The 23,743-nt window shown below is 34.2% G+C and overlaps 1 pseudogene across 1 annotated transcript; it reads right to left on the reverse strand.

Moving 5' to 3' along the window:
* Positions 1 to 13,330: 13,330 nt before the first annotated feature.
* On the reverse strand, positions 13,331 to 23,657 carry LOC145806927 (uncharacterized; annotated as a pseudogene). Its single transcript, XR_014350271.1, has 9 exons — positions 23,591 to 23,657; positions 17,336 to 17,440; positions 16,315 to 16,379; positions 15,341 to 15,834; positions 15,171 to 15,258; positions 14,958 to 15,069; positions 14,122 to 14,690; positions 13,846 to 13,981; positions 13,331 to 13,758 (listed from the first exon to the last, which is right to left on the reverse strand). The product of XR_014350271.1 is annotated as an uncharacterized LOC145806927 (transcript).
* Positions 23,658 to 23,743: the final 86 nt, after the last annotated feature.

The raw sequence follows: 23,743 nt of genomic DNA on the forward strand, positions 1-23,743 counted from the left end.
CACATCAATAATTCCCCACTCAAATCAAACCTCTTTTCCAAAACTATTTTCAAAACTCTTTACCAAACAAATTTTCTACACTCAAATCATAATTCCACAACACACAAACTCAAAATATAACTCATACTCTCAAATCACATTTACAAAACTCTACCAAACGCTACCTAAATTTCCTAAGTTGGGTGGAATATTTTAGTCATTTTATTGTGATGTAACATTATAAACAAATAGAATAATGCTTGGGACCCCCTTTTGGGGGTCACCCCCTCACCCCCCTTTGCCACGTGGCAGGGGGTGATTGGAGGAGCAGGAAAAAAAAGAAAAAGAAAAAGAAAAGGTAACCAATGAGAGAGAGAGGGGGTCAAAGGGGGTGGGGGAAAAGGGAGGATGAATCATTACTCAAACAAATATTAACCTAAAAAGCAAAAAATAACTTTTTACCAATTTTTCAAATCACTTTCCAAAAAAGACAAAAAACTTGATAAAAAGACAAAAGCTAATTTTTTACCATTTTCTCAAAACAATTCTTTTAAATATCATGCATTCATGCTTTCCATAATTACTATACATAATATTTTTTTTTATTCTCTAATTATTTAATATAAATTTTAATTACTCTACTAATTAAAACACTCTTAAAATAATAACTTCTCATTTTGGTGAGTATGAGTTTGAGAGAGTAATTATTCAGTAATTCTGGAATATGGACATATAATATTCTATAGTATTATGATTGGTGGAGAAAGTGAGTGGGTGATGTATTGTGCTTGGTGATTGTGAAATATAAGATGACATATTAAATAATAATTGATTAGAAAATATAGACACGTGATATTCTGAAAATATTTAAAGGTAGTTTGAAATGTTCTAAATAATAGCACTTTGTGATTTTTTATAAAAAAAAAGTGTAGAAAAGTAGAGAAAATTCGTAGAAAAGTAGAGATGAGATGTTAATAGATGTTGATTAATGTGACCCAAATAAGTATATATATGTAAAAAAAAATATAGGATAAATTACATTAACACCCCTTGAGATTTATATTTATTACAGTTTCCCCCTCATCTTTTGAAAATTACATCTCCCTCATTGAAGTTTAAAATTTTATTACAGATTGCCCTCTGAAGTTTAAAGTTACATAGCAGTTCCACCCTCACCGTAATGATCATCATACATAAAATTAAATTAACAAGGGATTCATGTAATTTTTCAAATGTAAAGAAAGAATTGTAATAAATATAAATCTCAAGAAATGTTAATATAATTTACCTAAAAATATATTTTTTTAATACATACCAAGGGTTGGTTTGGGATGTCCTAAAAAAGTGCACTTTTTGACTTATTGGTGGGTTTGGGTTGGGTTTGGGTTGGGTTTGATGTGATGTGTTAGAGAGGTGATGTGATTTAAATAAGATGATGTGACCTAAATAAGATAGTGACTTTTTGACTTTTTAATTTATTTAGCACATGCCAAACTAGCCCCAAATACCTACTTAATAATTTTCTCAATTTGAGTCAGGAAAGAGAGAGAATGAGAGTGAGAGTGACGTGTCTATGTGTGAGTGTGAGTATGAGTATGTGAGAATATTACGATGAGACGTGTGATTTGGTCAAACCCACAACAGCAAGTGGCAGACAAATCCCAACCTACTCTTCTACTTCTTTTTGGCCTTTTCTTAATGTTTGAATAATACAGACTGAAGAAGACAGAATACAATAGATAGGGTTTTGTTTGATTCATGAAAAAGTGACATGACGGAGATGCAATAGACGATTGTGAGGACAAACATTTGATCCTCGCTCATATATATGTATACTGACTCATTACCCTCTTCACAATTCTCATTTACAACATTATTCAGTGGCTTTGATTTGAATTTTTTAAATTAAATTTTTTAAAAATTGAATTTTTTTTATTTTTAGTGAATATTTTTTAAATTTTAAACTTTTTTTTTTACTTTTTTAGATGCACCTTAGTTAGATGTATCTAAAAAGTAAAAAAATTATAAAAAAATATTTTAAAAAATTAATAAATACACAAAAATATAAAAAATGTACTGAATTCATATATTTTTTTATATTTTTGGTATTTAGTGAATTTTTAAAAGATTTTTTTTACAATTTTTTTACCTTTTAAGTATATTTATGTTAGGTGTCTCTAAAAAGTAAAAAAAATGCTTAAAATATTAAAAAATTCAGTAAAAACAAAAAAAACACGAAAAATAAAAAAATAGAATTTTTCGAAAAGTGTTTTTTGAAAAATGAAAACAAGCAAGCTGACTACTTTCATAATATTCCTCTCATGTATAATTTTAATTATGCTTAAGAGTGTTTTGAGAAAATAATTAAAAGTTATTTTTTAATTTTTTTTTTTGATTTTTTTGTGAGAGAGGGAAGCGAGTTAAAAGTTAAGAAGTAACTTTTAACCCACTTTCCAAAATAGGCCTAACTTATTCACAAGAGCCAACTTTATTTTCTTAAATGTAATTAAGTCACAAATTTTTGTAATATCAACTATAAGATTTTGAACATTTTATTACTAAAATTTTAAAAATAAATTTAAAAAATTTGAATTTAAGTAATTAAACAATATTAATAACTTAGTAAGTGAGTAAATTGTGAAACACTTATTGGTATTGAGAATTTTATATATATATTTATTTTTTATATTCTTTACAAGTAATGCAGAAAACCCAAAAAGTTGTGTGTCAATGCCATTGACGAAGTGATGCCTGACTAAAACACGGCATTTCTTTCACACTTTGGGTTGTAATATATATTTGAAAAATGATTTGGACCCCTCATCAGACACTCTCACATATACACTCCCTCATCAGACAACCCCTCATCAGACACTCTCACAAACACTTCCTCATCAGACACTCTCACATATACACACGACACTCTCTGTCCGTTTTTCTCTCTCACTATTTTATAATAACTAACTACGGCAGATACACATACACATACACATACACCTACTCTCTCATGAAAAATTATTGGTTAGTTACAAGGGATGACATGGCCATATCTCAAACCAATCACAAACCTTCATATTTTTTCATATTTTTCAATTAGTTAATATAAAATTATAAGTCCTATATTATTCACCAATTAGAATACATAAAAAATATCACGTGACATTGTTCCTGAACCAACCAATAACTTATTCACACACACTCTCATCACACACACTCACACATACACACATGACACTCTCTTCGTTTTTCTCTCTCACTTTATACGCCTCATTTTGTAATAACTAACGGCCGACACAATTTGTGTGTGCAACAATTAAATAAAAAATTAAAAAATATTATATGTGCCAAAATTGTACAATTATTTAAATTTATTTTGTAAATAAAATCATGAGGCACAGATTCAGCTTGTTTGGTTTCAGAATTCAAGATTTACTTTTAAAAAATTATTATTTTTTTGTTTTCTATATTTTTTTCACTTAATTTTTTAATATTTTAATCAATTTTTTTAATTTTTAAATACACTTAACATAAATACACTTAAAAAAAATAATATTTGTGAAAAGTCTTTTAAAAATTCATTAAATATAAAAAATATGAGAATTTATTACATTTTTTGTATTCTTGTGTATTTATTAATTTTTTAAAATATCTTTTTACAAATATTTTACTTTTTAGATAGATCTAAATAAGGTGCGTTTAAAAAAGTAAAAAAATGCTTGAAAATTTAAAAATATTTTTTAAAAATAAAAAAATATAAAAAATAAAAAACTTAATTTTGAAAAAATTGAAACAAAATACAGTGAATAATTTTAATATCAACTTAAGTCTTTACATATTATAATAGAATAGATAAAAATAAATTATTTAATCTTTTTAATATATTTTTTTATTGTTATAAAAGTGAGCTGCGTTTGTGAGAGAGAGAAAAAGTGGTACCGTGTGTGTGTGAGAGAGTGTGTGTTAGGAGAGAGAGAGCGAGTGACGTGTCTATTTTTGGTGAAAAAATTTATTTGGTGTTTTTAAACATGACGCATTCATACTCTTTATGATTACTATACATCATATTTTTTATTATTTTCTAATCACTTAAAATAAATTTTATTTACTCCACCAATTAAAACATTCCTAAAATATCAGGCGTCCGGCTCTCAATACCACCAAATAACTTCTCGTTTTGGTGAGTGAGTTTGTGTTAGGAGAGAGAGAGAGTGAGAGAGTGACGTGTGTATGTGTGAGTGTGAGTGTGAGTGTGTGAGAATATTACGATGAGACATGTGATTTGGTCAAACACACAACAGCAAGTGGCAGACAAATCCCAACCTCCTATATAATGTATATATATATATATATATATAACAATAATAGAGTTTTAATTTTAAAATTTTAAAGAAAATTTTAATGATATGATAAAAGAAAAAAAAAATAATAAAATAAAAATATAAACACACACATCATATTACATATAAATTTTAGCACTCGTCACGTCACTAAAATTTCTTTTAAAATTTTAAAATTAAAATTTTTAATTTTTATTCTATCGGTATACGTGCTCACTCATGAAAAAGTGAGTGTGAGTGTGCGTGTGTTAGTATGCAGATATGTGTGAGTTTGACTTATGAAAAAGTGAGTGTCAGTAAACATATATGTGTGAGTGTGAGTGTGTGAGAGTATTACGATGAGCCGTGTATCGGATAGGGTTTTGTTTGATTCATGAAAATTTGACATGAGGGACATGCAATAGATGAGTGTGAGGACAAACATTCGGTCCTCGCCTATATATATATGTATACTGCCTCATTACCCTCTTCACAATTCTCACGTACAACACCACCACTACTTTCATAAAAACAGAAGGCTTTCAAAAACTGTGCTCTCTTTGATCATCTTTCAAAGTCATCATTCATTTCTTCAAATCGAGAGAACAATGAACTACTTTCCGAAAGCTGTATCCAAGGTTGCTAACATGATGGTCCTTGTCATGTTCTTGATTTTAGTTACCACCAAACCTGTTGAAGCTGGTTCAAGGCCTTTTCATGGTAGAAAGCTCACCGTGGCTCACTGTGGTGGTGGCCGCGGCGGCAGGGGTCGTGGCTTGGTGGCGGCTCCACCGCGCAAAGAAGCAAAACCACCGCCCGGCCCTTCTTCTTGCACATTTCTCCCCATAAATGACCCGCGCCATTGCTAAACTTCACTGATGAACTAGTTCGTCTGGTGCAAATCCGTGTCATGACTCATGTTCAGTTGGTTGATTCTTGAATAATTAGATATTTATTACTAGTTATGGAGTGTCTTGCATGTTCTAGTTTTTCTTTCTTGGGGAAGGGGCAGGGGTCACGTGCCTCCCCCTCTCTTAAAGAGCAAGGATCCTCTAGAGTGATTTTTCTCTAAAGTTTCCTAGAGTGCTACATTGTATGGTTGTGATTTACTGGCAAGTCACATCAATTTTTTTGATGTGACTTGCCAGTAAATCACAACCACACAATGTAGCACTCTAGGAAACTTTAGGGAAATTTCACTCTAGAGGATCCTTAGTGTCTCTTAAATGTGTCTTTATTTTAATTTTTAATTTTTTTTACTTTTTAAGCAGTGTTTGAGTTCTCAAGGTTAAATAAAAAAAATTGTGATTTTGATTTAAAACTTGGTAGAGAATGGAAGAGCCAAAGTATATTCATCATCGGTTTACTTATTTATGATTTGGCATTTCAACTGTTGCTATCTGAGAGGGTATTTTCAACTATATTTATTGTGAAAGATCTCTTTGTGTGATCAATAGACAATGATGGTTTGGTTTATGCAATAGGAATAGATAATTTTTTTATGAGAAATGCTAACAAATATTCTATAGATATTGTTTAATGTTGAAAAGTGTATAAAAAGTCTTTTGAAAATATGTAAACATATTAAAAATATTAGTAAAAGTGCATTGAAATTAGTAAAAAATATTTAAGTCTTTATTCCTGCAATTAGTTGAAAAGTTATTGTCATCTTATTTTTTGTTGATTATAAGAAGAAGAAAAAAAATTAAAAGTTATGATTAATAGATGTCTCCTCAGAAACAATTTCTTGACATTGTCACTAGTTGAGCTGGCTTACAAAGTTAATTTTTATACAAAAATTTCATCCAAAATATTGTGACAGTGCAATTTTAAAATACTAGTATATAAGATTTTTTAAAATTATCAATCATCAAATTTGGTATTTAATTTCTAGTATGAAAGGAAAGGATGATAAAATACAGTATATTTTTTATATGCAATAATATCACATTGTTGTTTTTTTGAGTATTTTAATATTAATATAATTTTCATACTGCATTATTGGAGTAGAATGAATGGCGGTGTACTTTCTTATTGCGTTAAATAAGATTATTAATCAAGTTAAATAAGTCAAAGAGGGAGAGAGAGAGAGTTGATTTTTAGAGCAGCAATGTTATATTCATACAATTTTTTCCCTTCACAATCCCCTAATAAGATGACAACACATAACGTATATAAGGAGAGTTTTGAGAGAATATTTAAATATGAATTAAATTTTCAAATTTTGTTTACTATGTCATTTGAATAGGAAAAATTATATGAATGAATCATCTTTCTTTTTAAAATGATGCACGTGGAAAGGTTTATCAAAAGAGGATTAAAGAAGAATTGATAATGATTTAGTAGCTAACATATTCTAAAAGGCTTTCTATAAGTATCATACATCATAAATACATGTGAAAGGAGGTTTTGTGGGGCGTCCACCGAACTCAATAATAAAATGTCATCTTATGTTTTTTCAACTATATATATTTCATTGTGTGCCCATAGTCCAAGGTGTGTGTGGTTAAGGAGGAAGACTCCTCCATATTTTGGTTTTGTCTATAGTATAAAACTCACATCTTAAATAAATAATAAAGAGATTAATTTGTAATAAAAAATATTTTTAAAGTGTAAAAAAAATGATGATCTAAAATGCGTGGCATGCAGAATTTTAAACAATATTGTAAAATCATATAGAGCATGGAGAAATTTTCACAATATTATTCAAAAAGTGATATCTAATACTTTTACAATTTTTAAAAATATTGGGGTAGTAGGGATTATGAAAAAAATATCAAGAAACGCTTCATGAAAATTCTTCACTTAAATTATATATACAATAAAATACCACACACTAATAAAAAGATGAAAAAATTCACGAAAAAATTCAAGATTCAACATTCACTTTTTAAAAAATTAAAATTTTTTGTTTTCTATATTTCTTTGTTTTCACTTTATTTTTTAATATTCTAACCAAATTTTTAATTTTTATATACACTTAACATAAATACACTTAAAAAACATAATATTTGTGAAAAAGTCTTTTAAAAATTCATTAAATATAAAAAATACGAGAATTTAGTACATTTTTGTATTTTTGTGTATTTATTAATTTTTTAAAATATTTTTTTTTACAAATATTTCACTTTTTAGATAGATATAAGTAATGTGCATTTAAAAAAGTAAAAAAATGTTTAAAAATTTAAAAATATTCATTAAAAATAAAAAATATGAAAAAAAAACTTAATTTTTAAAAAAATTGAAACAAATACAGTGAATAATTTTAATATCAACTTAAGTCTTTACATATTATAATAAAATAGATAAAAATAAATTATTTAATCTTTTTAATATATCTTTTTATTATTATAAAAGTGAGGTGCGTTTGTGTGAGAGAAAAAGTGGCATTGTGTGTATGGCCCTGTTTGGTTGGGTTTATTTTCAGCTTATTTCAACTTTTAGCTTAATTTAAGTTATTTTGATGTGTTTGGTTCAGCTTAACAATATAGCTTATAGCTTTTTGTAAGTCAAAAATCAACTTATTCTTTGAGTGGGGGAGGAGAAGCTTAGTTTATAACACTGCTGGAAAATCGACTTTTAGCGGCGTTTTAAAAACGCCGCTATAAGTACTAAAAACGTCGCTAATTGTTTTTGTGACGTTTAGTACCAAACGCCGACGACGCGGTCGTCGCTATAGCTTTATGGCGTTTGAAAAACGTCGTTATATTATTATAGGCGGCGTTTTTAAAAACGCCGCCAAAAGTCCTACCTAATTGTACTGTGACGTCACTATGACATTTAGCGACGTTTTGAAAACGCCGTTAAAGACATTTATACATTTTAAAAATCTAACCGTTGGAGTGGGGATATAGTGACGTTCAAAAACGCCGCCATAGCCTTTATTTTTATTTTTTTTATTTTTAACGTTGTGCTAATTTTATATGGTTGAAAAAAAACCTGTCATAAATAATTATTAAGAACTAATAATTGATGTTTATTAAAATAATAAATAAACTAAGTTTGAAAGCAAAATTAAAAATAAAATAATGAGGCTCTTGACACGTTATTATACCGATTAGTAACATGATTACACTCTCATCTATCCATCACATAACACATTTGGTATAAAGTTCAAAAAAAAAATTATAAATAAATAATAATAGGAGAAGAAGAAAAAGAAGAAATCTGATGCACCAACATTGTATTCAAGCAATCAATATTTTCTTTTTCCTTTTTGAAGACCCATCAAGTAGAGTAGAAAACTATGAAGAATCAATCAACATGCAAGAACCGTCCTTTCGGTTACCTTACAAACCTTAGCTTGTTAGAACATTAACTACATCTACAAAATATGATAGCAACTATTCAATACAAAAGTTTCTAAAGCCATTTTTTAGATAAGTAAAGAGTTTATAGCACCTGAAGCAAGAGCAGTCACTTTCCCTCGGGCCACAAGTAGCATATCAAGAACCACATCCCACATAGTCATCTCTTTCTCTTCTCCAACAAACTGATTCCATCCCATGTCCCCATCAGCGAAGTAGCCCCCACCGAAGGAAAAACCCCTATTCCATTCTTCATGTTCGCTCCCTGACATCGGTGGAACAGAGACAGGTATCCAAACCCCAGTTTCTTCAGAAACTGGCAAGTCATAACAAAAATATTTGCCAACTGTATCATTGCCAGCATTTGAAACATTATGATTCTGCAGATCATCACCCACCATAGTGCCATCAGGTGCCTCGGTTTCATCATCTTTCAGCTGTGCATTTTCTTCATTTACCAAATTATCAGTGGCTGACAAACTACTTTCTTTCCTTTGTTCCTCAACATCTTCAGAAACCTGAACACCAGCACCCAGCAATGCAAATAAACAAGCAGCATTTTAAAAACTGATTTAGAAACAGATGACAGAAAAATGATACCCCTTTTGTCCCAAGTCCTTTTTGTCCATTTTCTTATATTGGAATGTCACACGATAGTTCTTCACTTTAAAAGTGAAGTGTACAAAATTTTGTTACTTTTCTAAACTATCATTTTGAAAGAGTAGCTCTGAAATCCACCACAGAAAATTTTCCCAAGTTTTGGATGCTCATGCTGCTTCCCACTTGAGCATGAACGCGTTAAATGCCTGCCTCTCTAAACAGTTGGAATCCTAAAGGGACTGTGAACAGGGAATGGAGGGAACAACATCTATTGCACCATAAATTTGATCTTTGCACAAGTGAATATATATTGATAAAGCCACATCACATATAAGTTAACCCAAAAGATCATTGACAAACAAGGCCACCAAGTTGGATAAATAAACATGAAGTTGATAACGATGCAATCAACATAAATAGGGAAATATAACTAATGCATGACACGTTAGATGCCCAATGATAACAAGTAATCACCATGAAAGTCCCTAAGAAGATGGGAAAACAAAAAACAGAAGGAAAAAAAAAAAAAAAAACTAAGAAGAGAACTGCAGTTCTGAAGTCTGATTATCGAACTTAATAAAATTAATCATCTATTATAATGCTCAGGGGTACAAATAAGTAGTCAATGCTCTTCAGTTTGTCCCCCCATATTCACTTGATGCTTCGTATATTCATGCCTCTTATAATCAGGAAAAAGAAGAATCATGCTTATTATTAGGGAATGAACAATTTAGTTGAGAATCACACTTATGCTGCAAATAACACACACTTGCAACTTGGTAAGAGCACCCTTTCTAAATTAGAACCTAATAGTGAGTGGTAACTGAAGAAAGTTGTGTGTTTCTCAAAACCTCAATACAATTTTGACAATTTAACATAATTTTCATATTCCATAACCTTTTTTTACCACATTTAATACATCTGCTTATCATCGACACTGAAATAATAGGGTCATTTTGTGAATTGGCATTAAAATCCCTAAAAAATAAGCCGGAACAAAACATAATAGATGAATCATCTTTGGTTTGGTGAAAATCTTCACTGTACATGAAATACCAATCCTAATTTTTGATAGAATGCAGAATTTCATTCTTTTACTTTATTCTTTAATACTACATACTTATGCGTGGTAATGCTATATGTTAGAAGTACCTGAAACGTACAGATCCATTTGGGCCACCAGATTTTGTGGCCTGCAAAACTCAATTAGAATCATATGAGCTTTCTTGATATGTAATGTTTAGGAATAATATAAATTTCTACTTTCATCTCAAACTGTCAACAAGTAAAACTCTTTCGCATCTTATCATAAGTCATAGCATCATTCATCGCCAAAGTCAATAAGGATGGAACAAGATCTGGGTTTGCCTGAAATCGTCACATCAAGAATCAATGAAGCATTGTAGGTTTTAAATCTGTAAAATCAGGTCTAAATATGCATTACATTAAGATCAATTTCATTAAGCATGATGGCGGGATTTACCTTTATAGCTGTAAAAAGGGTCCCCTTCACACTTGCTGTCAAAGAAAATATGTTAATTCAATAGACACCGTCAATGTTAAATGTACATAACTATTTGGTATCATTTTCATTTTTCATGTTTTCAGAAACAAAAGCAATGAAAAGTTCAAAGTCATCCATCACTTCCAAAATTTTTCTAAAATTTGAAAACAACTATTTGGTGTTTTCCTAAAACTGGGTTGCTTTCAGAACTTTTTTTCTGGAAACACTTTACCTAACAAGTTTTCTGTGTTTTTTGAAAAATGAAAACAAAGAATAGAAAACAAAAATGACACCAACAGTTTGGAGTACTTACACTAAAACTCAGAACGCTGTCTGCGCTGTATTAGATCAGCAGCATTAGCCTCTTCAACAAATGAGCCTGAGCTTGCTATTATTTCCTAGGGAGAGACAACAACTGGCAGAAACTTATCATCACAAATAGCAATCGAAGACAGAAGTCAGCTTAATTGGCAGAAACCTTTTTTTTTTTTTGAAATTGTGCTAATTTTATTTCTTTGGAGTCAGCTTATTCAGTATCCTAAATAGCAATCGAAGACAGAAGTCATGCATAATTGATATGAAATGACATTCAACATATATGCTAACTTTAAAAACAAGAAAAAAAATTCTTCAGCTGCAAACGCCTGTCAACTGACATTCATGAGATTATTAGTTACTAGAGCCAACAATTTGTTCTTGCAATCAGAAACAATATTAACTAAATTAAATCAGAGACAGAATTAAATTATAATATCAAATACAGAGAGTAGAGATAAACTATTTCAAAACCTTAATAATTGATATAAAAAAAAAAATGGTTCATGACTGAGTGAAATTAACTAAATTGCAGGAATATTATTAGTGTCCACCATAGACACTAAACATTCAGAAGGATCCATACAATATAGCAAGTGATAATCACTTGATTGCACAGGTGTCAGGAAATCATACAAATATCTTCAGAATAAATTACCCTTTCACTGTCTTCAAAACACGATCCTTATTAGAGAAGGTTCCCCTTCGAGCTGACCATGGCACCCCAGCCTTAATTAGAGCAGGAGCAGGTCCTACCTGGTTCATTGACAAAGCATGGTTTGATATTAACTCCAAACAGGAACTATTTACAGACAGACAAAAATTTACATTGCTTATAATGTAGGACTTTGGCAAGCTAAGAGACCAAGACACATAAGCAGCTGATAATGCGAAGACAAACAACGAAGTATGTAATATGAAAAATCACTAAACTAACAAATTATAGTAATTAACAACTATTAGATGCATGTATTACTTACTAGCATGAAATGTATTCAAGTGCATAATAAAATCTAAGAGGCTCTTAAATAATTTCTTACAAAAGGCCGAAGAAAATGAACAAAAGAAACAATGGATCTAATCAGTACTTGGAAAGAGGCCACAGACACAGCTAGAATATTTTTTTTGAGGAATCTGCTTAAAAATCATGGTAACCGTATTCCGCCTAATCAAATATCATCACGATCCTTATTATTATTTTTTTAAATGAAAGGAACCTCTATTGTGTTAAAAGAAAGCTAAATAAGTAACCATAGGATGTTTAACATTGTAACAACCATGTGCATATGGTTTCCCATTTTGTCAAAATTGGATTTCATTCTTCAGCCAAGAGGTAAAATGGGTTAAAAGGGGAATTTGTAGTGCAGAATATCCATGAAGAACCCTTTCAAACATAGATGTTTAAAGAAATAGACAAAAAAGGGAAATAGAAAGGAAACAGGGAGCAGTACTACCCCTTGCAGCTTGAATTGATTGATGTTCAGATCTTGCAGAAAGCAATATTTTGTCCTGCACTTTCTTCTTCTTGTAAACTCCAACATATATGCAAACTGCCAATAACAGCACCCCAGCAACTCTTGCTATGACTCCAGCTGATAATCCTGCTTATATAAATAGCAAAACATTTTTAAATATTAGTAAAGACCCATATTTATCATCTCACATTTACATCTGAGCCAGGAAATTAAAAGTCAACTTTGAACCAATAGCGAAGAAAGCGAGACACCTGTGCAGCAAAAGGAAAAATAATAAATTGGTATTAGATGTTAAAAATTTATAAAAGGTGGCAAAAATGGCAACAAGTAACATGAATCTAGTATATCTAAACATCATAGTTACAAAAGTTACCTGGAGTTCAGGGATGGATATTTTCCAGTTTTATCTGCAAAGAATTGGGACATCTATGGACAAAGTCAACCGCTTCAGATTTCAGAGATGCCTCAGAAGATCAGCTTCAGGTCATGTAGATCTAAATCTTTTGATTGGAGATCAAGTCCATCATCTCATTCGAATCAATCTCGCATAAATTTGAATCATGGATAAGATTTCAGCAACTACAAAGGACAGAATATGTCTGATCATGGTTGATTTCAATTAGATCCACAGTTACACAAGAGTTACAATGTGACAAAGTGCTGGAAGTTGGAACAATTATTCTTGAAGAGACAAACTTTATTCTCAAATTACACTAAGTAAAAAACATGATTAGCAACCACACTTTTATAAAAATGTGATAGCTAACCACAATTTTATTGTAATTTGAGAATAGAGTTTGTCTGTACACTATTTGTTTAATTTTGAATTTAAAAAATAAAATAAAAAACAAAAACACACACACACACACAACAAAAAAAAATGGTTAAAAGCCCTGTTCAACTACCTGAAAATCACTGTAAATTACTTGTTATACCCACAAATGCAAAAGAATTGAGAAGAGAATTGATCTGAGGTTTGTTTGTTTGTTCACCCAGGCCTATTCCTCTTGTGACCAGCTTTGCCATCTGATTTCAGACCACTTGAATCCCCTTCAGAGGAAGCTTCCATGGATTTAGTGAAAGAACTTGAAAGATCAGCATAGAGGTCAACCACCCTCCTGATGTTGTTGTTGAGCTCTCTGATCAGACCCACATTCCTGCTGAGGTTGTCTGGGACCTTTGACTCATGGTTCTGATTTATCTCATTGATTAACAGCCTGTTTTGACCTAACAGGTCGATACGCTGCTGTGATGCACAAATTCTGTTTTCAATAGAGTCAAGGTGAACATTTAGACACAGCGTTTACTGTAGAAATCAAACTCAATAATTCCATTAAAACAGTACAAACCTTAAGATCTCTTCCGCTATATCCTTCTGTCATGGCTGCAAGCTCCTTGAAGTCTAGATTTTCTACTTTTTCCTTTCCCAAAAGCGTCCTCAGGATCATTTCCCTGCTCTCCACGGATGGGAGACCAACCATAATTCTGTTCACCAGAAAACACAAATCTCAGTAAACTTAATCTCTATGTTTGATTTATGTTTCCATCTTTTTGTTTTTGTTTTTTGTGTTTTGAGAAACAAAACCAATGAAAAGTTCAAAAAGTGCATACATATGAACAGGTACCTGCGCTCAAACCGCCTAACAATGGCTTTGTCAAGGTCAAATGGCCATTTTGTCGCGGCAAGAAAAAGAATCCGCTCACCCAGTTTTGTCAACAGCCCATCCCAATGTGTCATGAACTCATTCTTAATCTTCCGCATAGCCTCGTGCTCCCCAACTCTTGTCCTTTGCCCGAGCATGCTATCGACCTCATCTAAAAAAATAATAGTTGGAGAAACCTTTGCTGTGAGTGTGAACAAAGCTCAGACATTCTTTTCATCTTCTCCAAACCATTTTGAAGTGATGGTCGACATCGAGACGTTGATGAAGCTTGCTCCGGCCTCATTGGCAATGGCCTTTGCCAGCATTGTTTTCCCAGTATCCGGAGGTCCAAAAAGCAATATACCCCTACAAGGCTTAAGAAGTCCGCCATTGAAGAGGTCTGCTCTTCGAAGAGGGAGCATGACCAGCTCTTGAAGTGATTCTTTAATCTCATCCAAGGCACCGATATCTGCAAATGTTACTCCAATCTCGTTTGCAGGAATAACCTCTGGCCTTATGCGTTTCTCAAATTCGTTGTCGGGAGGAACTTCCTATAGGAAACCATGATGCATAGACACACATGTTGTTAGGAAGTTATATTCTTTCTTCATGTACTTAGCAAATCCTTGAAAGTGCAAGAAAGTGCAATATTAGGAGAGATTATATCAATTATCAACTGATAATATACTTAAAACTTTCAGAAGATGGTGCGGAAGAGCATTAGTGTCCAACTGCAACAAACATTTATCTGTCGGTTCATTTTTTTGTTACTTCTCACCATCTCCCTTTTCAAATAAATTTATCAGAGATGGGCTTACCGGCTTTGATGGCGGTGAATTCTCACCATCTTTCTTTGCTGAAGGAACCGATTTCTGTCTCGCTTTTGTTTGCATCAGGCTTTGACCCAATTATCTCTCCCCCCTCGGAGTCCTAAATCGATAGACAAATGAAGCACAGTTAGTTAAACCCTATTAAAAATGATAAAAATCAATTCCACTACTCTCGTCAGATTGTTAAGATGTAGAACAAACCTTGGAAGATTCAGCATTTGTCTCTAGTTTTAGGGAATCTTTCCTACCCGTTCTTCCCTCCTGGAAGATACTCAACCCATGGGACAAACTGTTCACATCACAAGCAAGAATAACTACATGAAATTTGATTAAAACAAAAGAGAAAAAGAAAAAAAGAACGAGTTGTCTACCTCTTAGACGATATAACAAGCTTCCCATTTCGGTACATTGGGTCATTGTTATTCATCAAATGATCAGATATCGCGGATACCACAATCTCTTCTATGTAATTACCGAGAACCATTGCGTCTGCATTGCAGATTGAACCGAGATCATCACACTCAAGATCATTTGCAGCAAGTACTTCGGCAATGTGATTTTTGTTATCCTGAAACTGGATAAGCTTTGTGTCCTCTTCCAGTTGGTCTTTCCACCTTACAAGATGAATCTCGTCTTCGGGTGGCTTGATCTCAATGTTATAAGGAAACAGAAGAGCTATTCTGTCATCCACTTCCTCACAATCTTCATCTGGGTCCAACATCCGAGAGCCAAGTATTACAACTGATCCTGATAGTTTCTTTAGCACTCTGTCGAACAATTTGTAGAGTCTTTGGGATTGGAGGAGCCTCTCGACATCCCTGATGTAGAGAATGATGGAACTGGTTTCGGAAACTGAGACCAAAACCTGCAAGAATCTTTCTGGTCAGTAATCTCTGAGATACCTAAAAGCTACATATTCAGGAATCATCTAATGCTTCGTTTGTTTTAACAAAAAATATTTTCAATATTTTTTTTTTAAAGTAGAAAGCGTTTTTTTATGTTTTGGTTGCGATCTTGAAACTAATGTGCTAGTGATGTATTAATGTTGGTGGTGGTGGTGGGATGGTGGAAGTGGGGTAGTAGGATGGTGTTGGTAAGATTGTAGTCCACAAAAGGTCTTTCACCTTTCAAAATTAGAAAACATTCTGTCCAAATAAATTTATTTTTCATTGACTTTCATTTTCTGTTGTTCAAAACACCAAAAAATGTGAAAAATATTTTCTAGAAAACATTTTTTGTCATAACAAATGGAGAGTAAATTAACAAAATTATCCAAAAAACAACATGCATAAATGGTATAAGATTTTGAGTTTTGAAAGAAGCAACTCGGCTATGGTTATACTACCTTGAAAAGTGACTGTAAGAAGAGTTTCTCATCAAAAGACCAACTGCTTATGCGCTTGAGAGGAGCTAAAAAACCAAACAAGTCTCAAGAATCAGTAAGAATAGCAAAGCTAAATCTTGACAGTAACTATTAAGCAACCATCTGCATACAACAGTATTAATGGGCATGAGTCTCGTGCCCCTAATTGACGCCTGTGAGACTTAAACTAAACTCATGACCTCTTCTCCACCAAACCACTTGGGAGTAGGCACCTTGCCACCAAGTCACCACCCTCGGGGTGGTGATTGATGTTGTATTAATCTCAAGCTTATGGAAACATCAGTTAGCCCAAAGAGCAGGGGTAGAGAATGCTTATAGCTTCTTTTTATCCTCTTACCCCAACATTTGTCTGATACAAAGCATTATTATGGGTTAGTTCTCAATCTAAATTGAAATATTTGTCAACAATAAAGCTTCAGTCAGTGATACAAAAGAGTGCTGAATCAATTCGTCAAATGTAAAACAGAATATAAATGGAAAACTTTAGAATATAGCATGAATTGATAACAAAAATAATAATAATAACTAAAATGCAGAACATAACAGCAGACCTCATCAAGGATGTCATTCATATACGCAAAAGCTCGAGTAATCAGATTCCCTCAAAAATCAACAATCAAAAGCCTAAGCAGGAAGAAGGCTATACCCAAAAAAAAATCCCAGCGAGTCTTCATATCTCAAACGAATAATAAAAACTCTTAGATCTGAAACATGTATTTTTGAAAGATAATCTCATATCTACAGGATATTGTTTCGAATGAAAAAATTCAAATCTCAAACAAATATTTTTGAATGAGAAATTTCGAATCTTAAACATATATTTTTGAATGATAAATCTCAGATCTGAAACATATGTTTTTGAATAAGAAATTTCAAATCTCAAACATATTTTTGAATGAGAAATCTCAGATCTGAAACATATGTTATTGAATAAGAAATTTCGTAACATGAAGACATTGGTGCTTCAAACTTCAAATCTTACCTTCTTGAGGGGGAAAAAGAGATGTCCTAGTCTCAATAACTGTAGCGGCATTGCCTTCAAGGAACAAGAAGAACCCCAAAACACAACAATCTAGGGCTTCCTTTACTGTTCGAACTCAGATCTCACAACATAGTCAGGCAAGAGGAGAGTTGATCCAAACCCTAGGAGAAGAATAGACGGAAGGAAGAGCTTGAAACAGAGAGAGAGAGAGAGAGAGAGAGAGAGAGAGAGGATACGAAACTGAGATTGCAGACGGTGGTGCTCACCGAGCTGAAGAAGGATGAATCGCAATCTCTGAGACCGAAGGGTTTAGAGAGAGAGAGAGAGAGAGAGAGAGCGAGTGAGTGAGACATTTGAGGGATCAATAATGAAGGTTTGAAGAAAAAGAGAGGTTCTGATTCTCAGAGTTGTGGAGAGAGTGGGAGTGGGATAACATGGTAAGACACATTTGAAGGCGTTCAAAAACGACTTCTATTAATAAACGGTACCGTTTTAATTAAATCAAAATGCGACGTTTATAAAGCGTCGCTAAATATTAGAAAAAGTGACGTTTATAAAAACGCCATTAAATAAACGCCGCTAAATCCCATTTTTCCTGTAGTGTAAGTAAAAAATCAGCTTATGTTCACAGATATAAACTATAAACTGTTAGGCTATAAGTTGTAATCACTTTTCTACAGTTCTATCAAACGGGGCCTATGTGTGAGTGTCTTAGGAGAGAGAGAGAGTGACCTGTCTATTTTTGGTGAAAAGATTATTTGGTATTTTTAAACGTCACACATTCATGCTCTTTATAATTACTATACATCATAATTTTTTTTATTATTTAATATAAATTTTATTTACTCGATCAATTAAAACACTCTTAAAAAATAAGGTCGGTCTTCCAAAATCACCAAATAACTTCTCATTTAAAACACTCTTAAAAAATCAGGGGTCCGTCTCCCAATACCACCAATTAACTTCTCATTTTGTTGAGCGTGAGTTTGAGAGCATAATTATTTAGCAATCCTAAGTATAAATACGCGATGGTTTATAATATTATAATTGATGAAAAAGATAAGTGTATAAAATATTATATTAAGTGATTGAAAAATATAAAAATATATATATTAAATAATAATTAATTAAAAAATATAAATACATAATATTTTAAAAATATTTAATATTTTTCCGAGTTTGAGTTAAAAGAGAGAGAATGAGAGTGAGAGATCGTCGTGTGAATGTGTGAGTGTCAGTGTGAGTGTTACGATGAGACATGTGAGTTGGTCTAACCCACAACAGCAAGTGGCAGACAAATCCCAACCACCTCTTCTACTTCTCTTTCTTCTCTTAATGTTTAAACAGCAGTGTTACATGGCACTGATTGAGCTATTTTTAGAACAGCTCTACAAAAGTAGTTTTTTATTTTTTATTTTTTATTTTCAAAAATTAAAAAATAAGTAAAAGATAAAATAAGAAAAAAAAAAGAAAAAAACAAATTAATGTTCATTTAAAGCTCATCCTTTAGAGGTTTAAATCATTTTTGATGTTTAAATAATAAAAACTGAAGATGATATGATAGGATAGTATTTCTTTTGGAATCAACATCTTCTCTTCACATCTTTTCTTAATTTCCTTCTTGTTAAGTTATTAGGCTTATTTTTAGATTTAATTTTGAAAATCTAAATCGTTCGTATTTTAAGATTTATTGAATATATCATATCTGTAAAAAATTAAATTGATCGGATATCGAAAGTATATATTCGGAAAACTATTTATTAAATTAAAAAAAAAATAGTTCGTAGTTTGATAATCCGAACACTTAATTTTGATATTCGATCAATTTGATTTTTTACAGATATGATATACTCAACAAATCTTAAAATGTGAACGGTTCGAATTATCAAAATTGGAGCCAAAAGTAGGTCCAATAAGCTAGCAAGAAAGAAATTAAGGAGAGAGATGAAGGAGAGCATCTTCTCTTGATTGATTTATGAAAAAGTGGCATGACAAGATGCAATAGATGAGCGTGAGGACAAACATTTGGTCCTCGCCTATATGTATGTAAACTGACCATAGTTCTAAATCACGGTATCGGATAACGTAACGGTATCGATCGCAGAGTATTGGTATTGGTAGTATCGACAAGTACGTATCGGGTATCGGGCGTCGCGGCTGTGAAATTTCAAAAATCATTAGCAATCCATCTAAAACTCAATTTTATGCATTTGTTTTTACTCTTTTAGCCTTAATTTATCACATTTTAATCAAAATTTTGATATGTAGACTCTAATTTAGTTAGTAATAACAGTTTTCAATTAACAAATATTGTAATTTTAATTTAATTAGTAATAATAATGCATTTAAAATAAACATAAAAAATCTAAAATATTAAACATCTTTACTTAACAATTAAACCTCTTTAAAAAAATCTGACAGATTAAACCTCTATAAAAAAAATCTGATATAAAAATAATCTGAAATAAAAAGATTTGACAGATTAAAAAATTTAAAATAATAAAAAAAATCTGAAATAAAAAATCTGACAGATTAAATTTCTTTAAATAATATATATAAAAAATATATATATTGAGCATATGTGCATTTAAAAAATATTTTTATATATAAAAAATTATATATTCTATGCCGATAATATATATAAAATTATGAGAGAATAACTTAAAACAAAACAGAGCATCACATATTATAAACAAAACAAAACAAACCGCTGACTTAAAACAAAACAGAGCATAATATATATATGCCGATTATATATATATATATATATATATATAAACAAAACAAAAATCATGACTTCAAACAAATTATAAACAAACCGCTAGCTTCTCCAGCCAAAAGAAAAAGAAAAACAGAGCATCAAACAAAACTATGACTTCTTCAACCAAAAAAAAAAAACAGAGCATCAAACTATGGCCTTTCCAGGTGCTTTGTTTTGCTTTTCCAGGTGCTTTGTTTTGCTTTTCTCAATTATTTTTGCAGGTGAATTTCAGCCGTATCGGACTGTATTGGAAACAAATCGCTTACGTATCGGATTCGGGACGATTCGTGTCGGGAATCGGCTGATACGGACGTGAAATCCATTCTCGTCGGTATACCGGTGAGTATCCGACTCGGCCCTCCTATTTTTCGGTACGAACCGGCCGATATTTAGAACCTTGAAACTGACTCATTACCCTCTTAACAATTCTCATTTACAACACCACTACTTTCATAGAAAACAAAAGGCTTTCACAAACTGTCCTCTCCTTGATCATCTTTCAAAATCATCATTCATTTCTTCAAGTCGAGAGAACAATGGATTACTTCTTTCCGAAAAGCTGTGTCCAAGGTTGCTAAGATGATGGTTGTACGGGGGCGAAATATCCTCTGCTTTTCGTACTCCTTGTACTCCAAGCTTCTCTTGACGGCGTCAACCTGGCAACACAGAAACGGTGAGCTGCCCGGCGGTGGTGTGCCGGATAGACCCTCCGACGATCAAGTCAGTCCACTTGAGGAAGAAGAAGACTCATAGGGAGAGAGTATTCTCTTTGGGAAAGAAGTTGCATGCCTCTAACGTTCACCTTCCTCCACTATTTCTAGGCTGGTCATGCAGCCCCAAGATCGTGGGCGCACCACCTCTGTTGTCCTTTCCTGGACAGGTGGCAGTGCTTGCCTCTCACCACCTTACGCGTGTAAAGATTTTGTCCTCCAACCAGTACATGCAGAATTGCCAAACGGTATTGGTGCGTGCGTGGAGCAGATATCCTCTTCCTCACGCCATTGGCCTAGGTGGCACACTTAACCGGAGTACCACGACCAGCTGGTTCCTTGTGGAGAATTGCCTTCTCGAACACATAACCGAGCTAATGAACGTCGACCCGCCCCTTGGCAAAAGGGCCAAAGTGTTATGCTCATGGCTGGGCTATTTATGGTCGGTCCCACCTGACTGAACGGCCATGAAGCATGCTGGACTACCACCGTTCTTCATTCTTGATCACATGAAGCCCGTCCATCTCGGCTGATCGGTTAGGCGCATGCCGACGCTAATCGCATCTCAAGTCCAGTCCGGGCTGCTCTTGGCTTGGTCATCAGACACTGCTGTGCGCTCGGCCACGTCATAGCTCGGCCAGGCATTGGTTCATGCTTGGCTGGTCGACCTCTCCGGCCGTGCAAGTCAGGCCGTTGGGCCGAGCAAGAGAGGAGTCTGCTCGGCGGCGTGCGGTTCGTCATGATCGGCGTTATCGTAGCTCGGCCGTACTAACGCGCAAATCTCCCCTCTCAATTGCCCCTTAACCCCATTCGACCTAGTCGTGATTGGGGTTACCATCGTGACCGAGCTAACGGATGAGTTGCGCCATTACCAAGCCGAGCATGATTGGGGGCATATCTATCACCGAGCTGTCCCATTTGGTCGGCCATTTCCACCGCAGTCTCATCAAAGGTCGTACAGCCGTACTGACAGCCGCGTTTCCAGTGCCACGTGGCTTCACGCCATTGGGTCGTGCAGCTAGCTGTTCTGCATGCGCAAAATTCAAACGGCGCAGCCATTTGGGGTTCCTTCCCCCCTCTTTTGTATTCCAACGAAGGGCCTAAAACCCTTCACTTTTCACCTTCTCTTCCACACAAACCCTAAACCTCCCAAACCTTCGAACCCCCAAGATCACTGCCATTACTGTCTTTGTGCTACATCCTCCATTTCCGATCCTTTCGAAGGCCGCAATCGAGCTCTCGAGGTTGCATTCACCCTCGCATCTATCACCCTGGTAAGTTACACTACCCTCCCTTGCATTTTCTGTTTCTATTTCTCAAAATTTTTTATACATGTTCTTCATTTCTGTGCCACTGTGCTTCGTGTTTTTTTTTTTTGTGACCACCAGTGCCCCCTTTCTTTGCTTAGAACCTGCACACCCTAGGGCAAATGGGAACTTCGAGAATGGAAGGGGCCTCTGAGCCCCGTTCCTCCTTGGTTCAAACGAGTTCACCCCACTTCTGGGATGAACAGTTTAAATCTGGGTAGAACCGAGCTAAACACTCATTTAGATCCATAGGTAGAGCTATAGTCGAGAAAAAACTGGTTTGTGGCTTCTTACCGAGGTCGCAACTGAGCTGAATACTCTAATTAAATTGGTAAATAGGAACGCACTGAGCTGTAACTTGAGGTCTCCATTTCAAAGCCTAACCGAGCTGAATACTCCATTAGATATGCAAATAAGAATGAACTGAGCTAGGAAATCGACCAAGTAGTCTAGCCGACATAGGGGTCAGGCCGGTAAAACACCAAAAATCCTTCACTGAGCCAATTCCCATAGGGGCCGCGCAATTTATGCTGTGCTAACCCTTGGAATTATTTTTTAACATGCAGAACAAATAGGACCGACCAAGCCAGTCCAGTACTATAATTGGTGGAGCTCAAAGTCCGAGCAAACACACCAACATTTTTGTCCGAGATACAAGTTAGTTCACCAAATAAAACCGAGATAGATGGGCAAGTACCGATTCATGGTGAGCTCGCTCGGTGCGATGGCCGAGTTTCATAGGGAGTACAACATCCCAGATGACGTCGTCTTAGAGCTCGCCAAAAAGGGAGACACCCCTTGGGGGGATCTAGACCGGTGCCCCTTCACCGTCGTATCAATAGTAGAGGGAGGGCTCTGCTTCCCGGTTCAACCCTTGATCTGCGAATTTTTGAGGCAGACAAGGCTTTGCCCGACCCAAGTTTCCAATAACACTTACAAAATAATAAACGGGGTCACCGAGCTGAACCGGAGGCTCGGTCTTAATCTCGGTTTGGCCGAAATTTTCCATCAGTATAGTCTAAGTAGAAATAAGAGTGGACTTTGCTGGTACCTCAAAGTCAAGAAGGGCTGAGCAAAGCTAATAGAGGGCAACCCAGACAAGGAGACCAACGACGATGACTTCTTGTGGGTGTCCGGTCGTTATGAGGACACCGAGGCACCCATACCGGGATGGTATATTAGAAAGGATTTTGGCAGTACCGGTGAGTCGCTCGGCTGACCGCGCTATTTTCTTTATGCATCAATTACTTTCCATGTCGATCTAACACTTGTCTCCTTTTTGCAGATAAGCACCTAGCAGCAGACTACCACCAGGCCAACCAAGAGGCCATCAGAGCCCTGCTGTGCCATCCTGCCGAGGAGAGGGAGGCTTCGAAACTGCTCGGCTTTGAACAGACATACCACTACACCGCACCGCGCAAGAGCCGGGTTACTGACTTTCTGCGTGCGCCATCCCTAGAACCACATCCAAACTTACCACCGATCAGGCTTGTTCCACTCACCGCCGAGCAAGAAATGGTGAAAATCAAGGCAATCAAGTCCATGATTACTGGTGAGGAGGGCGAGTCCTAACCACCGGAGGCAACCGAGGGAACATCATTCGTACCTTCCGGGCAGAAAAAGAGTGCGG

The sequence above is a fragment of the Camellia sinensis genome, chromosome 14, assembly GCF_055761805.1.
Source record: "Camellia sinensis isolate YWXY chromosome 14, ASM5576180v1, whole genome shotgun sequence".
NCBI lineage: Eukaryota > Viridiplantae > Streptophyta > Magnoliopsida > Ericales > Theaceae > Camellia > Camellia sinensis.